The sequence below is a fragment of the Netta rufina genome (genome assembly GCF_964035555.1).
Source record: "Netta rufina genome assembly, chromosome: 5".
NCBI lineage: Eukaryota > Metazoa > Chordata > Aves > Anseriformes > Anatidae > Netta > Netta rufina.
The window spans coordinates 15816044-15828790 of NC_140128.1; positions in this window are offsets into that span (position 1 = coordinate 15816044).

Below are 12747 nucleotides of genomic sequence, written 5' to 3' on the forward strand. Positions count from 1 at the left end.
TTTGTAGTTTTACAGCACTCTTCTTATCATCTTACCTCAGCTTACTTTTGTTGTTGTTGTTGTTGTTGTTGTTAATCTACCCCTTAAGTTACATCCCTCTAATTGAGGTAAGTACCATTCCTCAAAACAAATGCTATTCAGATTTCAGTGGTGCAGGGTTACAGTCTAGAAAGTTACTGATCCAAAAATATTTCCTTTGGAATATCAAAACACTTTATTTGTTTTCGTACATTTCTGACAATAGAGCAGCCAATCAACTGCAGGGATTTCATCCAGAGTCTTTTTAAACAACTTGTGGTTTGGTCTCTAGTTTCTACTTAGGCACAGTTCCCATATTCATCACCTTAATCACCCACTTCAGAAATAATGGAGATAAGCCAAGGGCAAGATGTTGGTCAATCAACTTTAGCTAATAGAGTAATACCAGAAAGACCAGTCATACAATCCAGAATTGTGATGTTAAATCAAGCTGCATGAGCAAAGCTTCTATAGTAAACTAAAAAAATAAATTCTAAACATCTTGTGGCACAAGTTCATACTATCTTGTACCAGAGATGCACATTCTTCTCTCCCACTCATACTGTGTGTACTCTACTAAGCTCCAAAGCTTACTGTATTTCAATGATGCTGAGTATAAGCCATAAACTAGTATCTGGAATCATCTACTGAAAAAAAAGTTAAATCTGACAGCCTTTCAATGCCAATTTCTTTAATGGATTAGATCACTATATTTTTCTCTGTCTGGAAGGGTTTTTGTAGCAGTACATGTTTAATTGTCAGTAGTTATACAACATCAATTTTGATCAACTCGTTCAAAAAAGTTTATTGGAAACAGGACTATTTATTTCTCTGCAGAACTAAAGTAACTCAGAACAGAGGAAAAAACATCCCCAGATTTATTCCCTGTTATAACTCAGTATCTTTAAATCTTATAATGACAGGGAAAAAGTCTATAGACTGATATGTCAGCTGCAAAAAGCTGTTACTTGCATTACTGAAAGAATAGGCAAAGGCAGCGTTAGGACTAGCTCTGGACTAGTCAGTGCCAAATATAAGCCAGAGTAGCCATACAGCTATTCTGAATCATGCCAGCTTGTTTTGGTCCTATGGAGCAATTATTCCAGCATGCCTAGACTGAGGCAATATGGGCTTCACTCCAGTAAAGGAATTTTTTTCTTTTTTACAAAAGAGAATTCATAGCTGTTGTTTGAGACATCTTTCCAACTGCCTTGTACCACCTGGAAAACAGCAAAGAAGCTGAGCACTGGGGATAAGAATATTAAAGACCACCGATATATTCAAAAATCCTGTGGGGTTTAGGTACCAAAAGAGACCTTCTTAGCCAACCTGAATGCCAATTGTACAGAATACAAAAAGATAGTAAAAGTTTCTCACTGGCTGAAGGGCTACTAAACGAGCAACTCTGAGCAAGCCCTATCTCCCTGCTTTGTGCTTTCATTTGGACTAGAAGGAGGTATACAGAAAGGCAGCCTCAGGCTCCAAGGCACCTTGGTGAAACAAATAAAAAAATCCTAGCGATGTCATTTGCTGCCCACACAGATAAAAACACTAAATAAGGGTAAAACAAGAAGCTAGATTTACCCCCTAAAATGTTATTTCACCAGCACTACACACAATGTCACTCAGGGTGCATCTGATTCAGTCTTCAGCTCCTGCTGGACTTGACATCTGTCCTCTCTTCTTCTCTTCAGACAATTCTGTAATGGCCTTCAGCTCGGCTTCAGAGAACTTTGGGGTCAATGCCACATTGTCATAATCAAATTCTTCATCGAGTAAGAATGGTTGAACATCATCCCCTAGTAGCTGTAATGAACAAAAACAGATGCATAAATAATATTGCTGCAAGTAATGATAAGGAAGCTCAAAATATAAACTTCTAATTAATATTTAATTAAACTATTTTTTCTGACTCCAGCACTCTCAGCTGATTAAGCTGTTTTTAAGTAAAAGAATAAATTCAATTATTCAATTTGACCTAATTTAAGTCATTTAATGTGCCCCATTTATACTGCACTATATCTGAATGAATATCATTAGCTAATTTTGCTCGAGGCGAGGAATCTAAAAACCTTCCTTACACACATCTATTACATTTCTGCTACTTGTAGAGCCAGGGCAGTGGGGATATGGGCAAGTTACGTACAACCATGTTAAATTTCAAAGACAGATTCCATATCCTTAAAATTTGGGCTAATAACACATAAAGCCTCAGTGTACATCTGATACTAATGTAACGTGCTGCCCAGAACATAGTTTCAACAAAGGAGAGGAGTGGAATATGCAAAATGACATATAATCAGTGTTCAGACTCTAATCATTTTCACCATTTCAGAGATACGCAATTTGATGGTTTGGATTTCTTACATGATGAACACAGGGTGTTACTGTGCTTGCCGATACTTGCTCTCCTGACATATTGTACAGTGTTTCTATATTGCTTCTCATAGAAACATCTTAGAATAAACTCTCTGCCTATAAAATAAAATAATGAAAACAAATAACTATGGCAGGCTGTATGCTGAAAAGTAACTGCAGGAAGCGACAGCACAAAAGGTTTTTGGTGAGCATTTACATAAAATGAATTCCACAACTACACAGGAAACACGTCCTCACTGGCCAAACTGTACAGAAATGTTCTCTATCTTTTGAGAAATTAAAATAACATATCTAGAAACTTCAGCCATGACAGGTAGCACACTTCCTCAAGGGCTTTGTGTTTCCAAGAAGTAAGTACTCCAGTACCAAATCAGCCAAACATTTAAACACTTATTTTCAAACATCTGATGAATCCTCATTGAAGCATTACAGTTTACTTAATAATGCATCCTTTACACAGATACTTACAAGATATTCACTGCTATGTCTGGGGGGTGCCCTGTTACTGGAGAGGAAACTTCTCTGACTTCTTATTATCTAATAAGAATAATATATTATTCTCTGTCATTAACTGTGTCACTGCAGCTTCTTACAAAATGTTAACAGAAATTTTGTGGGGTACCATGTCTTCTAAATTGATCAGTGACTCTAAAATCCTGATTGTCCTTCCTTGCATCCAACAAAACAAATAAGCATATTCTGTCTGACTGAACAGGAAATATTTTTCCAGCTTTGTATAATTTTATTAATCACTTACATTGCTTAATGTTCCAGGGACCTGGTTTATATTGGCTTTGACAGATGCTGGAGCATATAAATCATCTTAGATACAGACCCCTAGACCACAGGCATTTATAAATAAGACAAATGATCTTTGTAGATAAAGTTAGTCTAGGAAAAGGTATTTATTCTACATGCAAACATTACCTTGCTTATGTCCATAGACTATCCCAAGTAAGCCATCATTAACTTTTATAAACAGCACATTCAAGAAATCTTTACATAACACAAAGCCTGCACACCGCAAGCTCTTTTTCCCATTAGGGCTGTGATCAACTCTTTGACCTCTTCACTGTGTTTATGGCCAGTTTCATCTTTCCTACAGGCAAAGACTCATAAAATTCCATATACTAAGAGTACTAGCAATTGGTTTTCATTACTACCTTTCTTTCCTTTGGGGAAATACAAAACACTTCTAAAATATAATGCAACGTACAAATATTTTGTGGTTAGTTTGGTTGTAAAAATATTCACATGTAAAGGTATTTAATCTAAGAACAGTTTAAGTTACAGTAAACCTTCATAGGGATTCTATAAGAACAAATCTATCCTTCCTCTTCTAACACGGTTATAGAAAGCATACAGTCATTCGCTGTGCCCTTGTGTTGAACTTTGTGTCTTTCCAATAACTTTTAATGCAGATGCAGAAAAAAAAAAAATTGAAATTTTTGTTTAGAAAAAAAAAAAAAAAAAAAAAAAAAAAAAAGAAGAAACCCAAAATGCTAACTGGAGATAGATGCCAAAGTATAACATACCTGATTTCACTGATACCTATTTTTCTATTACACATTCATTGTACATTTGAAAAGTTTATTCACATTGCATATTTATCAGTGTGCTTCATCTCTCAAATGAGCATTCAAAGCAGTAGGGATTCTTTTCTTCTTCTCTCAGAAAGCTATTCACTTCAACCTTCCATGCAGACAAGCAGTATAAATTTTTTATATTGCAAACTGCAATTTTGATCTCTTTCAAAAGGGAGACATTTTGCAATAGAACACCAAATCCTCTGAGCTGATCAAGTTATTATCTTGTTATTTTTGCCTAAGGAGCTGAGAGAAATATGTGAATTTCAGGTGTCTAATTTAACATCTAATTGAAATCTTTTTGAGAGCTCTCTGGGAATAGAATTCTGCTCTATTAGAAAACTGCCAGTTTGCTTAAGATTGCTCCCGTGATTTACTCTCTGAAGAAAGAATCATTTTCATTTACAGTTCCTGCATGTCCAATTTAAGGGAAAAAGAATGCAATATTCATGTTAATAACTGAAGTATTTTGCTAGAGGCTGTTCATAATAATTTTGTAAATAAAATACCTTAAAGTTGAGACTTTCAAAAGTCTATTAATAACTGGCAACTGAGTTCTTTTTATTAATCTGTGTGGAGTTACAGTTAACTGAACAGCTTGCCTCTCTTCTAAATCCTGTACTTCTGTGTAATTACGGTACACTACAATTCACTTGTTCAAATTATGTAAAGGATGTGCATACACTCACTGATGATTTCATTGTATACTCAAAAGAAAACTTACCAAGTCAATAACTATGAGTAAAAAAAGGGGGAAAGGCATGTATGCTTTTATATCATATAAACTTAGTATGGGTTACTTGGGGAAAAAAAAGGTTTGTCTTAAGCTAGGGGCACTGGACTGAAAGTCAATAAATCATGGGCCATTTTCCACTACTGCTTCATCATCCTGGACAAGTCACTCAATCTCTGTGTCTTTACCAGCCTCTGAAAAGATACAACTCTTCCATCTTCCTTCACTTTGTCAACCCTGTCTTTAGGTTACAAGTTCTTCCTTGTTCTTGTTGCATTTATACATAGCACTTAGTAGAAACAAACATCAGTTGAAGCCTGACTGTAGAATCTTAGACCAAAAGAGGTCAATGGAAGCTGCATTTTAGGTTTTAGACGCTGCCATTCCACAGTTAAAATGATAAAAAGGGGCATGTTAAATACTTTTTGGAACGCTCAAACTAAAGACTAACTGGGGAATAGAAAGATAGAATTCATCTTTCCTAATCCCAGCTATACAAAAGTTAGGCTTCTAGATTAAAGCAGCCAGCCAAAAAAGATCCAGCCTGAGAGTTAGCCTCTGATATCAGACAGAGATATATTATATCTTAGGACAAATGCTGACAGCAAGTGAGATGAATCACTTACTGGAGGTGCTTTTCTCTCCCTCCTGATGACAGGATTAAATTAGGCTAAATTCAGAGCTCAAATTAGGTGAGATGAGCCCCACTTTGAATGAATGTGAATAATAAGTGCGTGAAAAATATGCACTCAAGTGAAGTTATATACATGCAGGGGGGAAATAAGCACAAATAAAGAACCTAGACATTAACACATACAGTTAATAAATAAATAAACATAAAATCTATCTTTTATGAAAGAAAGTATTAAGTAGAAATAAAGAAGAGAATAAATGTCTGGGTAGGGGAGGTAAATTTTATGTGATAATGTATTTCAATCATGGAGAGAATGCTGCTTCCACCGTTTCAATTTGTGGTAGGTCATGAATGGTGCACTGTCTATATTAAAATTTCAGAATATATATATATATATATATATATATATATATGTGTGTGTTTAAAACCAGGGTAGAAAGAGGAAGCAAAATTGCTGGCCAAATAATTTCTTGTGTCATTGCTGTGTCAACAGCTTTTGATAGAAGAAACATGTTCAGGGAGAGCTGTTCTTGAATAATTAGCCAAGTTGTGCACTGGGCTTTAACAGTGCTTCTTTTTCTTCTTTTTTACATTAAACTTTCCCTAGCAATACATTCAGAGATGTACAACTTCCAACGAAGTCCCTCACAAGTATATCCATAGCACAGATATTCTGCTCCTCCATCGCACTTGTTTATTTTTCAAAGAGAAGGGTTTTCCCTTATGCCCTACAAAAAAACAAATAGGCAGCCACATTCTGTTGCCCTTCCCTAGCAGATTTGTTTTGATGGACAGGAAACAGTCATTTCAAAGCAGGGATGTCTTCAGGGTAAATCTTTTTCTCTTTCTCAAGTAGTCCTGCCATAAGCAATGCAAGACTTAATTTTCACAGCAATGACAATTTGAAGCACTGAGGGATTTTAAAATAGACCTGTTCAGCTTTGACAGTTCTAAAAATCAGGCCACATTTCTATTATCTAAGTGAAGGCACTAAAACATGCATAATTTAGGGGAAAGACTGCCTTAATTTTGAGTATTGCAGAGTCTGGCACCAACCAAACAGTTGTGAAAATCTTCAGTATTTGTTCTTGAAAAATGCAGCAACCCTTAACCAATGTAATAGTAGTCAGTTTCCCTTTCAAAACCCAACTTTTCCTCAAACAGAAATGAATTTTGCATGCAGTGGGATCTTCATCTATTTTTCATGAATTATAACTTAAAGAGTCATATGCAATCATTTATGAACACTGCAGGCTGCTACAGCTCTCCTTCTTTGATTTTATACAGAAGTTATCAAATGAGCAAACTATAAAACCTCATTCTATTTTTTTTTGTATGCCAATGGATATTTCTCAAGGCAAAAAACTTTGAATTACGTCAATCCTTAGGGAAAAGAGCAAATATTTTTATTCACAGAATGGAAGGTATTAGAGCTTGAAAGGTCATTTTAGAACATTTACTTTTTCCCAAAGCAGACTTGTTCCTTATAGTAAAGAGTTTATTGCAAAGAACCAACTACAGTTCAGCTCTGGAAATGAGACACCATATGCCCTGCCATACCATCAATCCTTCCGTGGTCACACATCATTTATAAACTTGGTTTAAGCCTCATGGGACATCAATAAACATATGAAGCTATCAAAACTGCCCCGTTTTAGCCAGAAGCTAACTTCAGCTTTTATTATGATGATCAGGCAAGGGAAAAAGTGTTGTGAAAAATTCTTTGCAATATAAACATCCCGAAAAGTTGATGCTCACAATGACTACTTGGATAGGAAGTTTAATGACTTAAAGTAAGCCTGTGAGCAATCCGCACCTTCTGTTGTAGTTTGAAAAGGTCTGAAATTCTGAGGGAAAATAGCAATTCTAAATTAAAACGTGTATTGATTGTGTCTGATTAAAAGGCTGAGACTCCATGCCACAAAGCTCTCCATGCCAGACCTAGATGATACAGATCCTCAGCGGCATCTTGCTACTACTCATTTCCAAAAGAACAAATTCCAATTCTGATCACAATATATTCTAAAACCTTTTTCAAATGTCACATTAAAGTGATCATTCACTACCTCATTGCCACAGAAGATAGTTCCTATATCCAGCTCAATGAGAACTGCACGATGTTGTAAGACCAAGACCATGCAATCTTCGGAAAATTAAATGGCCCACATAAGTTATGATTTCTAAAAAGGTCAGGAAGTGCAAGAGTTTGTTTGAATAATTTTCAAATTACACCAATTAAATATTAAAAAGCCCACAAACAACTTGGAGTGTTGCAATCAGTCGGCAATTTGAAAACATAGGATTATATAGCAGCAGTATGCAAGATAAAGCAGAACTTTATAAAGATAAAGACAAAGCAGTATTAGAGTATTTACCTCAATTCTTAATGTATTTCAGAATTCATTAATTCAAACATTAAAAATGTGATTTGTAAAATCACAACAGCTCCACACGATCCCTCTGCCCCCGTGCAAATAACATTAGAAGCCAATAGGTTTTAAAAACTATTAGAAGCCAACTTTTTTTTTTTTTAAAGAAAGGGTTTAAATAACTAAATCTGACTTCCTACCTCTTGCGTTTTGCTGTCCAACGGCTGTGGCACCAACAAGGTTCTGAACTTCCGCTGAACAGGCTTAACAAAAGCAGGTGTACAGCAAGTCACTGTCTGCTCCACCTGTCCTGGAAGAACTAATGACCCTGCTGAATAAAAAATACTCAACTTTATCCTTCTATCAGTGTATAACACAGTTGTGTGTAAAATCCTGTAGTGCTTAGATACAGACAGAAGCTTGTTAGTCAAAGTGTGTTGTACTTATTGTTGCATAATAAAAAATACAGGCAATTATCTTGCAAACAGATGCATGCAGTCCTGAGCTAGAATCTAGATAATAAAATATACTATACTAAGGAAAAATCAAACTTGATTAAACAGATGGCTAGCTCTTTTTTCCTGAGGACGCTGAATTAAAATTCTGGATCTAGATATTTCTAAACTCAGAGAAAACTTGGGATTAGATTTCTCTCTTTCATGAGAAGGAAGGAAGGAAGGACCTGAGCAGAAACTTTGGCAATAGGAGTTATGCAAGATTAAGTCTGGTACTTTCATTGATTAGCTGGGTAGCCCATTTCAATTCTCTTTTCCTGGAGTTTCACCATCTTATACATTGGGCATAAGGAATCTTTGCAATGCTTCTGCCTTAACGTGAATCTCCTGAAGCATAAAGTAAAAACACCTGAAAGAAATACTAATATTTCCCACTACAGTGCCAGATGACTGTTGTCCAAGGATATTTCAGGGATGTTTGTCCCTCACTGAACTTTCCAGAGACACCAAAGAGGACTTCTACATATCCGGGATACAGGAACACGTAACCTTTTCACATTGGCAGGATTTGGCCCATAGTTCACAAACACACAGGTTTCTGAATCACTTTGCCTTTACACACTTAAGCAAAACATTCATACTGGGAAAAGTAGATTTACTTTCTGTGACAGCTTAGAAGGATATGCCTTAGATTTCAGAAATATCTTTTAACATGCATCAATCTCAGCTCAGCTACAGCACAGATGTGTCCATCTTGTCTCAGTAATGCTTCCACGAAGAATCTTAAGGGAACCATATGTCTTGCAATTTAGTTGAAGGATTACATAAATCAACCTACTATTTTTTCTGCCTGGTACACAAATTCCTTACAACTTTATACTAGATTTTAGTAGCTTGATTTCCTCTTGAAATATCAGAATAAACCTTCAAAATGTTGCTTGAATGTTACTTAATGCAACCAACAAGAGGGTACATAGGTCCACAATGAAAATAAATAAATGACCATTCATCTCTACCTGCACATGTTTTCACCACAGCAGTGTGGTCAAGGACCTGTTATCCCCCTGTAAATCTGCATTTAAAAATAATGATTTCCTAACTACGCCTTAAAAAAATCCATGATCAAATACTTCATTTAGATTTTCTCTCAACAACTTTATTTCAAGGCCTATCTACTTTGGGTTTGTAAAGTAGACTGTGTTTATTAAAGATCTGAATTTATTCCCTTGGGTATCTTATTCCTGGATTTTTGTGTTTTGCTTTGTGATTCACATATAAGTGGTTTACAATTTTCATGCCTACACTCTTGGTTGTGTATATCTATCTCTAGTCATCTACGTCCTTTCAGTCCTTGTTCTCAGCATAGCATTTGATCTTATTCTGCATCAGTCATATAGGAAAGCTTTCTGAAAAAAACTGTGCAGTCCACAGGAATATATGCTAGGGCTTCACATGTTCTGCAATTGCTTTTTTTATTCCTTTATAACTGGTGTCAAAAGAGGACAGAAGGAAGATGTGAATGCTCATTTAAAGGCAATGGCATCTTCTGCTATTGTTTCAAACTTGCACCCTAAATATATACCCTCACTGAAGAGAGGAAAGCCTGGACATCAAGAGGTTTGTATCATCTCCTGATATAAACACTGCACTTATTTCTGTACTAAGAGCAATTTTTCCCCCACAACAGACCGATCTGGAGAAAAGATGAGGAGGAAGCACCATTATGTAACCACCTGGCAATGGCTCAAAAAGACAACTCTTAAAAATTGGGACAACAGAAGGAAATTTATTTTTGCTTTTAGCAAGAAGTGCTTGTCATACTTAGAACGTCAATTCCAATTTTTTAAGGCTCGTTAGTAATGCAAACAATGTTTGAAATTTCCTTCAATCACCCCATAAGAATGTGGTAATCAAACTTTGTTTGCCAGTAGACATGCCAGAAATGAGCTTTGTCTCTCTATCCTGGCTGCATGACAGCATATGAAAGTCTAATCGGTAAATGCTGCTTTGCCTGATAATGTTTAATCAAGAAACTCCTTCAGAGAGAAAAATTAGGGAGTTTTGACAATCCTTCTCAGTGGGAGCTCCCAAAGGAACTGTAGGCTATTGTAAGTTCTAGCCAGTACCTCACAGCTGGGTTAGGCTGATGCTACAGCACTAGTGGATGATGATCCTAATTAAGCTGCTAATTATGTTCTCTGTGGAGGTGATTAATTAGCAACAGGAATGCCTTGAATACTGCCAATGGCACCATATATAGAGATAATTGAGCAGGCATGATATCAAAAATCTGAGAAGAGATCTTGAAATGTACCTTCCCTCATACCGGGAAGAACCAACTTCCTGGATGATGTGGTAGTGAACTTCTGTAGTTTTACTCAAGTCCTGCACAGTGCAGCAGAACAGATTAGGAAACTGAGCAATTCTTTTTAGTTCTTTTTCTTCCCGTGATAGACCCACAGAAAAGCGACTAAATTTGTGAACACCGCTAAATTGTTTTGTTGCTGTTCGTTTTGTACCATTGACATTAATTATAAATAGAGAAACAAATAATAAATTAAGTCATAAATCGGATGTGAACCCTCTGGAGTGAAGAAGTTCGAAGTCTCATCTTTACCATTAGGGAGCCAACTGATGCACAGCTCTAGATAGGCTAAAGCAAGCTTTACCACTTTCAGACACTGCATTTGACAAAAATTCTGTTGATGGGGAGCTGGGGAGGAAGGTAGCACTAACAAAAAATATTAAAAGCTAAATTTTGCTCTCTCCTCTGTTTCTCACGCTTCAGACTGCTAGCCCCAAAGAGCTGTCTAGTGTGAAATCATCTTAGGGCAGTGTTAAATGGGTTGCAGAGACCGGAGGAGAAAAAAAGCATCAGATTCTTAGGTTTGGTGGAGCCCCATACTTGAAAACATCTGAATCCTGTTCCCCAAACTGATTTTTCTGGATATAAAAATAGGCTCATAATATATATGGGAAGACATACATTATGGAAAATAATACATTGATATGATTTGCCTAAAGGATGGTTTATTTGAATAATCAAATAGCTATGTTTGCCCTCAAATTCAAATTGACTGAGTCACTCTGGTTCTCCTAAACTTCTGTGGGGCTACAGAAAATTGGGACCTTGATAAGACAAATTTTCAATTTCAATATCAGTGTTCTAAGCCTGATGAGGATGAGACTCCTGTATCCTTTCTTATGCATCCTCATTCATGCATTTAATTAGTCCTATTTTAATATTCTCCTGTGTTTAAAAAAGACCACACTCAAGGTCCATAGCCATGCTTCTACGTATCTTGTATTTTATACAAGTAGTACCTACTATTGCCTAAGTATCCTTTGAGCCCTGCAGCAATTGATTTGTCTCCAGTCCTGGAAAGGAATTCTGTTGCCAAAACACGGATACTAGGCATTCTCCATCTGTCCCTGGAGAAAGCCTGATCATTTCTATTGTTGCCTTAAGCCACTTACAATTATAGATTAAATTCAATGAGAAAAAGCAATTAAACAGCCCACCATACGCATACTGTCTCTACACTATGGGTTAAAGCTATGGTTTAGGGCAGCAATTCTACTTTGCCAATCAAGGTTTACCGAGCCAAAGACACACAATGAAAAAGCACTGCCTTGGTTTCAGGCTTGCAGCCCAGTGCTGTCTGATGAAAACAGCTACAACAAATTTGTATAGTGGCCAAATCTATGGGCTGCTTTTTCCATAAGAAGCAGCTGTGTTCACACCTTAAAAGATACCGGACTTAGGAAAATTAAAAAGAAGACCACTGCTAGAATGATTCTCCCAGATCACCCTCCAAAAGGCACTGGTTTAGATGGGATGTTTTAACACCTATTTTCTACCATGATTTTCACACCTTCAGCTTTGAGTCATTTCCCCTTAAGTGTGACTATCTATTGTATTAAGGTACAGTTGAGAGCTAAGTGATCTGTCCTTAACGCTACATGAAGTACAGAGATACTGAACAGTTGCCAATAACAAGCAGAGATAAAAGCCTGTTGTAATTGTACTGGCAAGGTGTGTTTTTCAGTGGGTATCCCAGCTTGTTGTGCCAATATGAACTCTATCGTTTGGCACGCAAGTGGCAGCATTTAAGGAGGCCAGCAACAGCATGCCTTTAAAATTGGTGCCATACTTTGCCTCACTTATAAACTAATTGGAACCCTTCATCAGTAATCCTTTATTAAGGTAGGAATATTATGTTACTTCACTATGGCAAACAGTAGTGGCAATATCATTTTGTGTTTTAATTTGCATGTTGTTGCTATGCTTTCTGTAAGAGTAAGAACATACTACTTAAAATGAAGCCTCTCAAATGGATTTTAACATATAAGGGAACTATCCAACAAAGAGGCCTGTTTTCAGGCACACTGATTTAGTAGTCCATGAGATTATTTTTTTCTTGGCTGAATAGCTGTCTCCACTGAAGCACTGCGGAAGATCCAGACTGTGGGTTTCCCCGGTATTAGTTAGGTTGCCGTTTACTTTCTTTACACAAAAAAGAAGGAATAATTAGCTTCTGGCCGTGCAGTGTTTCAACGTTATAAAATACAA